Consider the following 11,441-nt stretch of genomic DNA (forward strand, 5'->3'; position numbering starts at 1 on the left):
CAAACGTTTGCTTCATGCTGTGTTGTAACATCGGTTGCCATCGCATGTGCGATCTCCAGTCTCGCAAATGCGCTGTGAATGCAGTAATTGTGGTATGTCCCTCGTCGAATCACATGGACTGACAAACTCTCCTGGCAGCATTTCTCCATAGGCCAGTTCAGCAAGGGATGCACCGAGATCCAGCTTGCGTATGGTGCGGAGCCTGACCAGAACTAATGGTAGGGCCATCGTCAACTTCCATTCATGACAACTGGCAGCCAGTGTAGCGGCGGAGATACTATCTATTGGAATAGCTACTGGCCAACGTGTGAATCTATCAACAATGGTTAGCAGATATTGTTGACCTTCTGATGGTTGCAGTGGTCCCACGACGTCAGTATGTATGTGGACGAACCTCTCGGTCGTGTCTCGGAATTTGCCTCCTGGCGTGAGAACATGCCGTGAAACTTTGCTGCGCTGATTATTCACGCACGCGCAAGGCCGTTGACGGCAATCCTTTTGTATCCCAGCCCACATAGAACGATTATATACAACATTCGTCGCCGCCGTTACTCCAAGATGACATAAATCGCGGATGCTATGAAGTACCTGTTTACACATATCTGCCAGAACAAGGACGAGTTTTTCCATTGGAGGTGTTGCAGTATACCTTAATGTTTGCTTCAATGAACATGAGCTGCAGTTTTCTGTAGTATTGTTTATGCAGTCTTGCAGTTCTTGGTCAGACTGCTATGCTCGAACCAGGCCTACGAGATCGACTGCCTTCCTGATGGCGTTGACACGCGACGAACAGTCTGCCACTACATTGTTGGATCCTGATATATATTTCATGTTGGTGGAAAATTTGGCAATAAAATCCAGTTGATTAAACCGTCTCGGAGAGCATTTTTCGTTGATCTCATGGAAGGTGAAGTTCAGATGTTTCTGGTCCGCGTAGATTGTGAATACTCTTGCCTCCAGCCGTGGACGGAAATATTTCACATTTAGATTGCCAACAATCCCCGGTCATACAGGCTCCATTGTGGCTGAGCTGGAGACAATTTCCGAGAGAAAAAGGCGAAGGCCTGCCAAGCCTCGTTAACACACTGTTGCAATGCTGCGTCGATGGCTGGGGCTGCAGTTGAAGTCGGTTGAGCGAGAAGTGCGGCCTCAGCTGTGTTCTTCTTGGCGGCCATCAAGGTGTCTATCATAGTCTGCAACCACTGCACAGGCGTCCTGCCTTTTGTTTTCGGTCCAGCCAGAGCTGCTGTAAGTGGTTCTTGATGTTCTACCGCATGTGTCAGATGGCACCGATAGAAATTGAGAGCTCCTAGGAACCTGCAAAATAATTCTTTGGCTGTCTCTGGGCAAGGAACATTCAAAATCGCTTCAGCTTTCTCTGACCCCACTGACAAATTAAGGTGGCCCGAAAACGTTACCTCCAGTTGTCCAAACACACACCTAGGGACGTTTAAAACAATGCACTCAAAGACTTCAGTGAGATGCCGCTCATACTCCTCTGGTGTTACAGAGAATACGAGGTTGTCTCAAGGTGGGTAAAACAACATGGTAATCCTTGTAACACTGAATAAATGAATCATTGCCGTATTTATGCAGCGTTTCTGGAGCCGAAAGTCATAAATAAGCTTTTGAACAATCCAAAAGTTGTCATAATGGCCATCTTTGGAATTTTTTTCTTAGAAACTGGGATTTGCATGTGTGCTTTGGTACAATCTAATTCATTAAATACCTGTTTCCCACACAATTCGTAATTATAGTCTCTAGCAGAGGCACAAAATAATTGTATGGGATCATTCTCGCATTTAAAGCACGGCTGTCGCCGCATGGTCGACACATGCCATTCTTTTTTTGGACGAAATGCAAGAGTTACGATAACGGGTTGTTACACGGGTGGATGATGCCCTCAGTTATCATAGTATCAAACTGTAACTTAGTAACTGTGCACTAGCTGGGAGCTACTCTTCTGAGCTTGTATAAATCAGAAGGCCTATAGTGATATGAATGTAGTGCATAGTACCGTGACGTACCTGCTGCGGAGGCCCCAGAGGCTTCATGAGAGCAGGAAACTGATTGAGTAGCTTGGCGTACCTGTTTCCTGTTGCCTGGGTCACCTTGGTGACGTATGTGGCAGCACGACGCCATAATCCAGTGGTTGACAGTCTGGTGGCAGTGTCCAGTAGCCAAGCTTTGGTGATGTTGGGAATCAGGCTGTAATGCACCAAGATGTCTGCAGCAGTGATAGCGTCTGTCACATCTGAAATTACGAATTTCCGTACCAAAGCACACCTCAGGCCCAGATCCAGTTCCAAGTGCTGCATGCCATGTGTATTGATAACAGGGCTGTTAGTGGTCAACAGTCGAAACATGGCAGCTGGGTGGCACTAGTGTAGCTTATCCTGCAGCAGAATGCTGAAATCTGATCCCATATCCACGAAAAACTTTCGTCCTGACTTGCAATCCATTATGAATAGACACAGAAGGACAATTTGGTGCATCTACTTCTGTCTGACGTTTATGGCTGACATACGTGCATGGCAGATTTCATTTGTATGCTTGATCTCCAAACCGCTGGTGATACCAACATATCTGCAACGATTACGGGTCACCGGAGGAGAGTTCGTTTGATGAATAGCAACTCCTCAATATCTGTTGAAGCTGTCCTCTAACGTTCTGGTTGGCGAGCGGATCTCATCTGTTCACTGAGAGTGTCATTCAGCTATTTGTTCAGTGCCTCAGCTTTAATCAGCAGACTGTCATAGTTGGATCTGGTTCCCATTGAAGCACTGTTACCTGCTGTCCCCAGGACAGAATAACAGTTAGGCACAACTGCATCTTGTATACATCTGACCAGGTCGGTTACAGCATCAAGTGGCATAACCGTTTCTGACACGATGACAGCTTTCGCTTGAGCCAGGAATCTACTGTTCCACAAGGTACGGAGCAGTGTGTCTGGAACCGTGAATGTGTCAACTTTACTCCTCAAGTGACGTATTGCGATGGTTTCTCGTCAATAATATTTTTCCTCAGAAATTTTGAAGTTGTTCCGGCATACCTTGACGACCACTTATTTTTTATACAGTGGAAATTATTATGAAATGACGGATGGAACAGCCATGGGTTCGCCACTGTCACCAGCAATAGCGAATTTTTTCATGGAGGATTTTGAAGAACGAGCGTTGAGCAGTGCTCACCTCCGCCCATCATGCTTCTACAGATACGTCGACGATACTTTTTTAATCTGGCCACACGGCAGTGACACGCTGCAGCAGTTCGTCGAACATTTAAATGGTGTACATCCAAACATAAAATTTACATTGGAGGTAGAGAAGGAAGGGAAGTTACCTTTTTTAGATGTGTTGGTGAACGACTGGGCCATTCTGTGTACAGGAAGCCAACCCATACAGACTTATATCTGCATAGCCACAGCTTCCATCATCCGTCTCAGAAGAGAGCTATGCTGAGTACTTTAGTACACAGAGCCAGGACTATTTCCGACAAGGACCACCTCAGTCCCGAGATCAACCATTTGACGACTGTTTTCAAGAGGAATGGTTATTCTGCCGGTGAAATTAAATCAGTATTGTCCAAGAAAGTAAGACACCATGCCGGCCATATGCAAGAAGAGGACCAACACATAGCGCGGCTTCCTTTTTGCGGTGCTACAACAAGCAAGATAGGCAGAGTCCTAAAGAGGCAAGGAATAAAATCAGTTTTCCGACCACCTAGGAATATTAAGGAAATGTTGAGACCAGTTAAAGATAGTCTCGGCTTAAGAGTGCCGGGAATTTTTACTATTCCTTGCGAATGCGGCAAGAATTACGTGGGCCAGTCCGTAAGAACCGTTGCCGATCGCTGCATCGAGCACCAGCGCCACCTGAAATACAGGTATTTGGAAAAATCTGCGGTGGCTGAACATAGCCTGCTCAACAAGCATAAGATTTTATTTGAAGAAACCAGAGTAATAGCCCACGCATCGAATTACTGGGACTCTGTGATCCGGGAAGCAGTCGAAATTAGACTTAGCGATAATAACTTTAATAGAGACAACGGCTATGCACTTAGCAACACTTGGAAGAGTGCACTGGACAAAGAAAAATCGCAGAGAAAAACTTCATGCACTTTACCTCCTGATGCAAGCGATGGCGCTGCAAGCAACGCGGGATAGAAACTACATCTATGGAAGTAGAGGGCACCACGTCACTACGCGCCATATCGCTGTTGCTATGACGTATTCCAGCCAATCGGAGACCGTCCTTTGCATATAAAAGTGGGAGCCTCGCTAGCTCACGACAGTCAGTTTTAGCCCTGACGACGACCACGGAGGTGGTGGTCGAAAGCTTGGAGTTTTACCCTGAATTGACGCGGCATGTACACCGAGAGATTTTCATTCAAGAAATACGTCGTAAAAGACTTCGTAGCCAATATCCTTTTGTGTTAGGTCGCACTATCTCTTCTTGTGAGGCCGATATCACAGTATTAATTCTGTCTTGAGGTTCAGGCATGCTTCTGTGTCGGTTGGTGTAGTTTATAACATTTTACACTTCAGCAGTATATCGATGACCTACTGACTAACCACTACAGCTGGTGGAATCAAACGCCACACCAGCACAAAGGACGCTACCTGCGCGAACCACAATGCAGCGCTGTGAGGAGAGAACTTTGGTAGTCGTACTGTCAGTCGTGAGATAGCGGGTGCATCTGTCTCTGACATGTTTCTGTTTTTGAAGGCGGTGTTCCTCAGCATTGTAAATCGTATTTTCGACCACAAATCACATCAGGGTCACCCCAGTGCAAGCATCGCTGTGCGCAGGCTTACGGCTTAACTTCATGTGGAAGCTTTGCTTTCAGGCGTCTCCTACATTTGACACACTTTATTTCTGTAATTAGAGTGCTTCCAGCCTACAGGAATCACAAGGAAACATGAAAATACCATTAAAATAAAGTGGAGGAAACAATTAGTTGACAGACGCTATGGGCCATTATCTCCGAAAGCAGTCAAAAATGGAGTAATCTAAAATACATCACTTGAAAACCGCGAAACACCTGCGTGGCATGGAAAGGAGTAACCACATGTCAGTATTCCCATCAGACAGTGCACAGACTCAGTTGACACATAGTAAGTGAACAGTTGATTGTGAGGTGGCATCTGCACGATCGCCTGTTGCTACAGCTCCAAGTGTTCTCAACTGGGGAGAGATCTGGCATCGTTGCTGGTCAAGGGAGTGGTTTGGCAAGCACGAACGCGAGCAGGAGGTACTCTCGCCCTGTGTGGTCCGGCATTATTTTGCTGAAATGTAGGCTAAGGATGGCTTGTTATAGAGGGCAACAAAATGGGGCGTAGAATACCATCGACGTACCACTGTGCCGTAAGGATGCTGCAGATGACAACTAAACGGGTACTGCTATGAAAAGAAATCGCACCTCAGACCATCACTCCCGGTTGTCGTGATGTACTGCAGCCAACAGTCAGATTGGTATCCCACTAGTCTCCGGGGCATCTCCAGATATGGTCATCGAGGCTCATTTCGAAGTGAGATTCGTCACCGAAGACAATTCCACTCATTGAGATTCCAGGTAGTAGATGTATCTGGGGATGCCTCAGACAGCACCGGGATACCAATCTGACTACTGCCCACTAAACAGTTCGTCAAGCAGGAGTGATGGTCTGGGGCGCCATTTCTTTTCACAGCAGGACTCTTTGGTTGACATGTTGAGTGTTTATGGAAAAAGTTCAAGGCAATCGTAAAATGCGTTTTAGACAGGTACGTGCCGAGTAAAACTGTGAGGGACGGGAAAAACCCACCGTGGTACAACAACAAAGTTAGGAAACTACTGCGAAAGCAAAGAGAGCTCCACTCCAAGTTTAAACGCAGCCAAAACCTCTCAGACAAACAGAAGCTAAACGATGTCAAAGTTAGCGTATGGAGGGCTATGCGTGAAGCGTTCAGTGAATTCGAAAGTAAAATTCTATGTACCGACTTGACAGAAAATCCTAGGAAGTTCTGGTCTTACGTTAAATCAGTAAGTGGCTCGAAACAGCATATCCAGACACTACGGGATGATGATGGCATTGAAACAGAGGATGACACGCGTAAAGCTGAAATACTAAACACCTTTTTCCAAAGCTGTTTCACAGAGGAAGACCGCACTGCAGTTCCTTCTCTAAATCCTCGCACAAACGAAAAAATGGCTGACATCGAAATAAGTGTCCAAGGAATAGAAAAGCAACTGGAATCACTCAATAGAGGAAAGTCCACTGGACCTGACGGGATACCAATTCGATTCTACACAGAGTACGCGAAAGAACTTGCCCCCCTTCTAACAGCCGTGTACCGCAAGTCTCTAGAGGAACGGAGGGTTCCAAATGATTGGAAAAGAGCACAGATAGTCCCAGTCTTCAAGAAGGGTCGTCGAGCAGATGCGCAAAACTATAGACCTATATCTCTGACGTCGATCTGTTGTAGAATTTTAGAACATGTTTTTTGCTCGAGTATCATGTCGTTTTTGGAAACCCAGAACCTACTATGTAGGAATCAACATGGATTCCGGAAACAGCGATCGTGTAAGACCCAACTCGCTTTATTTGTTCATGAGACCCAGAAAATATTAGATACAGGCTCCCAGGTAGATGCTATTTTTCTTGACTTCCGGAAGGCGTTCGATACAGTTCCGCACTGTCGCCTGATAAACAAAGTAAGAGCCTACGGAATATCAGACCAGCTGTGTGGCTGGATTGAAGAGTTTTTAGCAAACAGAACACAGCATGTTGTTATCAATGGAGAGACGTCTACAGACGTTAAAGTAACCTCTGGCGGGCCACAGGGGAGTGTTATGTGACCATTGCTTTTCACAATATATATAAATGACCTAGTAGATAGTGTTGGAAGTTCCATGCGGCTTTTCGCGGATGATGCTGTAGTATACAGAGAAGTTGCAGCATTAGAAAATTGTAGCGAAATGCAGGAAGATCTGCAGCGGATAGGCACTTGGTGCAGGGAGTGGCAACTGACCCTTAACATAGACAAATGTAATGTATTGCGAATACATAGAAAGAAGGATCCTTTATTGTATGATTATATGATAGCGGAACAAACACTGGTAGCAGTTACTTCTGTAAAATATCTGGGAGTATGCGTGCGGAACGATTTGAAGTGGAATGATCATATAAAATTAATTGTTGGTAAGGCGGGTACCAGGTTGAGATTCATTGGGAGAGTGCTTAGAAAATGTAGTCCATCAACAAAGGAGGTGGCTTACAAAACACTCGTTCGACCTATACTTGAGTATTGCTCATCAGTGTGGGATCCGTACCAGATCGGTCTGACGGAGGAGATAGAGAAGATCCAAAGAAGAGCGGCGCGTTGCGTCACAGGGTTATTTGGTAACCGTGATAGCGTTACGGAGATGTTTAATAAACTCAAGTGGCAGACTCTGCAAGAGAGGCGCTCTGCATCGCGGTGTAGCTTGCTGTCCAGGTTTCGAGAGGGTGCGTTTCTGGATGAGGTATCGAATATATTGCTTCCCCCTACTTATACCTCCCGAGGAGATCACGAATGTAAAATTAGAGAGATTAGAGCGCGCACGGAGGCTTTCAGACAGTCGTTCTTCCCCCGAACCATACGCGACTGGAACAGGAAAGGGAGGTAATGACAGTGGCACGTAAAGTGCCCTCCGCCACACACCGTTGGGTGGCTTGCGGAGTATAAATGTAGATGTAGATGTAGATCCACAGCACCCTTACAGCACAGGGCAACGTCGACGATATTCTAGATCCCGTTTTGTTGCCCTTCATGGTAAGCCATCCTGGGTTTACTTTTCAGTGAGATAATGTGTGCGCACTCATGACAGGAGTTTCAAATACTGGTCTTCATGCTTTCAAAAACCTACCTTGGCCAACAGGGTCGCCTGATGTCTCGCCAATTGAGAAGCTTTAAAGCATTATGGATAGGGCGGGCCCTCCCACCTCTCGGGATTTTGACGGTCTAATGCCACAATTGACAAAATTTGGTACGTTATCCCTCAGAGAACATCCAATAACTCTGTCAGTCAATGCCAAGCCGAATAATTACTTCCATAAGCGACAAAGGTGGGCCAACGCATTACTGAACTACTCAATTCACGCCTAACGATTTCCATCCCATTCCGATAATTCCTTCGTGGCGCGTCGTTTTTTATGTCTTATAGAATATATCACTTTAAACTATTTTCCTCTTAAAAGGTCAGTTAATACGCGGTGTTCAAAAAGCCTCTCCGCAGTGCCGTATGATTATTAGCCGCATTGAATATACCGAAATGAAACTCAGAGAAATACAACTTATTAATTGGTTGAATATTCATTTTTACTTACAAATTTTCACATTAAATGTTGAAAGTGTCCTCCCTGTTGTTGAATACACTATTCAATTCGTCTAATCATGTTTCCAGACACAAGTTTGTTAATCAAATCTCGCACAGTATCGCGATGTGGGAGTGTTGTCTCCGGGAAAATTGAATTAAATGTTTGACGAACTGAAACTGTGTATTTACCGCCAGCTCTGAACACTTGTTCGACTAAACACACACGTTCTTCAATGGTTAGCATTTTAACAGTGACAAAAACGAAACAAACGAACAAAGGAACTAAACTTAAACGTTCACGTCAACACATACTACTAACGCTGGATCAGATAAACGAAATAATAGAATGTTGGGAGAGTCCACTTGAAGGGAAGTAATCCAGGCAGGCGAACAATCATACGTCACGCGTGGCTAACAATCATACGGCACTGCGCGAGACATTTTGAACACCCCGTACTTTCGATGGGAATCTAAGATTTTTTACTCTTTAAATACTATGTCCGATTAATGTCGAACACACATATAATATTAAACTGTTAATAAATAAGCGTCGCAGTTTCTGTTACTTGTAGTAACGTTCTCATAACTGTATTGCTCTGAGATTAACTCTTGGGTCATCATCAAAATCAAACTTCTCGATCAGTTAAACTAAACTATTTCGCTACATTTTTTCAAAGTTAGGCACTTTCAAAGAAATTAAATGTTTTCCTTTCATAAATTTCCAAAACTCTAGTTCACACACCTCTTTACGAATAGGTGGAATTTTTTATGGGTTCTAAAGTATCGAAATGTTTTCAAAGTAACTTGGTCACTAATAGCTTTTACAGGATTCTAGTTGGTCAAGAAAAGGTTAAATCTGAAATCCTTTACTTCAGTCATGTACAGTAATCATAGGCTTTTCAGTGTTATTCCGAAGTAAGTAAAACTGAAATAACTTCTGTCTTGCTTGTTCGTACAAACACTGTACTGCTCAGTAGACATAGCTACCACAGATTTAAAATAACACTCATTTTATTTACGAGCCGTTGGAATAACAAACACTGGTCATTAGAAGCTCATGAACTGATATATTTAAACAGATCTATTCCAAACGTCACTTTTATAATAATGTGCAGATACTGACAACAATGACACAATGATCTCGCCGTCGCGGATTGTAGGCGTTGTTGTGATCAATGACCCGCATTGCCGATTTCTGCGTCGGTGGAACACCGATGGAGTACATGCCAAGATCTTTCCCCTTGCGACATGAAACAAACACAAAAAAACAACATTTTGGTGCCCACATCATACGCAAAAATCATAATTACATCATGTGTGTTTCTGGCCCATCTTATGTTGCTCAAGCACAAACTAAGGACGGAGCTGCTCACTAAAATTTTGAGCACAACACCTGTCACATGTCTGTTACTTTAAGCGTTTGACATTCTGAAGGAAACAAAAATTTCCTCCCGCCGCGGCCCGAGCGGATTACGACCTCCAAATTACATACGAGAACTGAGATACAAAGACTGAGCCAGATCGTTTTTCACAAATGTTTATCCACACTCCATTTCAATGTTTTCGTGATATTTATCCTAGCGTCTCTGTCAGCCCTCAGATACGTGGTACTGGCCAGTCTTTGTCAGATCCTTGAGTGGAGACAGTCTCTTAGGAAGGAGCCAAGAGAATGTTTATCTACTTTTTTAAATAAATATATTTTGCGTTTGTTTTTGGTGTATTTGGATGTTGCAGTGACCAATCCTGCTACAACGACCTTGGGGTCACTAGCCCCTGAAGCCGCCATTATGCTCCCTATCTGCTGCAGACTATTTGCTACTAAGAGGTCAAGTATGTTTTCGCAACGATGTACCCCCGAAAGGGCCCCTGAAGTAATTGCGCAAAGTAATTTTCGGAGAATGCATTTTGCACAATTTCTGTCGATGTTTATATATATTTTTCAACATATATAGGGTAGATTGAGGTCACTACCAACAAGAATTGTATGAGGGGAGAACATATTTATGAGACCCAAATTTTCTTTGAACTCTTCAGCAACTGAATCATCCGAGTTTGGGGATCGGTAGAAGTCGGTAAAAAGTTTGTCTCATACCGAATAAAGGCGGAGATCATTAGCCAGAAGAAGAAAGTAGCAAGAAGTGGTTGACATAATGTGACATGCTAACGGCTAAAGATTTTTGACAACGCCATATCGTTTACCAGCCTTAAGAGTGAATGGATCAAGCATGGCAAAGTAATTACCAGGACCGCAGTGGGAAAGAACTGAATAATATCAAACAAAGCAGGTAGAGCAAAACTGTAAAATTAACAGTTTTTTTTGTTTTGTTTTGCTACCAAGCTAGTATAACATCGTTTAATTCCTGGACATTATTTTGCATCTATAATAATAGTGTAATTATTTTTGTAGTTTTTTCCTTCTACTGCTCTTGCATTACCCTTAACTATTGTAGTTTCTTAATTTTAGTAACTGTAATTGAATACGTTAGGAAAGCTTCTTCTTGGTTACTCTGTTCTTAAATCCATATTCAATAGTTGTACACAGTGTCATTTTAGTAATTTCATAATGAATCGTAGCTTCGTGTGGTAACATTGTAATTATAATTCTTTTTCTGCTGCTTGCAGCGTAGACACTACAAATAATCCCACCCTTTATTTACGTTCTGAACTGTACGATCTACAGATGACCGTTCGTCCTGTACATTCCGTTGCTAACGCTTTTCAGAAATAGAGTTAAATGATCCATACACATTACTAATCCATAATTATATCATATGCAACCAATATTGCTTCAAGATTCCAAAACCTCTGCAATCTCTTCTTCACCGACAGAGGAACCCGCAGAACTCTGGTCCTGCTTGAGTTACGCTGATTCCTAGAAACGTGGATCATTCTCGTCTGCTACAGGTAGGTTCAAGCAGCCCGGAAGTAAGCTGCTAAGTATACCTATACTTGTCGGACATTGATAATAACTTCCCCACCTTCTCTAAATAAGGACTGTACCGTGTATGCAGCAAGTGGGATACTGCGACGGCCGATGCTTATTTATTTCTTGACCTCCGAAAGTATCGACCTAAAGCTCCCAACACGTATTTTCTGCCATTTTC

Source organism: Schistocerca americana, chromosome 9 (genome assembly GCF_021461395.2).
Source record: "Schistocerca americana isolate TAMUIC-IGC-003095 chromosome 9, iqSchAmer2.1, whole genome shotgun sequence".
Taxonomy (NCBI): domain Eukaryota; kingdom Metazoa; phylum Arthropoda; class Insecta; order Orthoptera; family Acrididae; genus Schistocerca; species Schistocerca americana.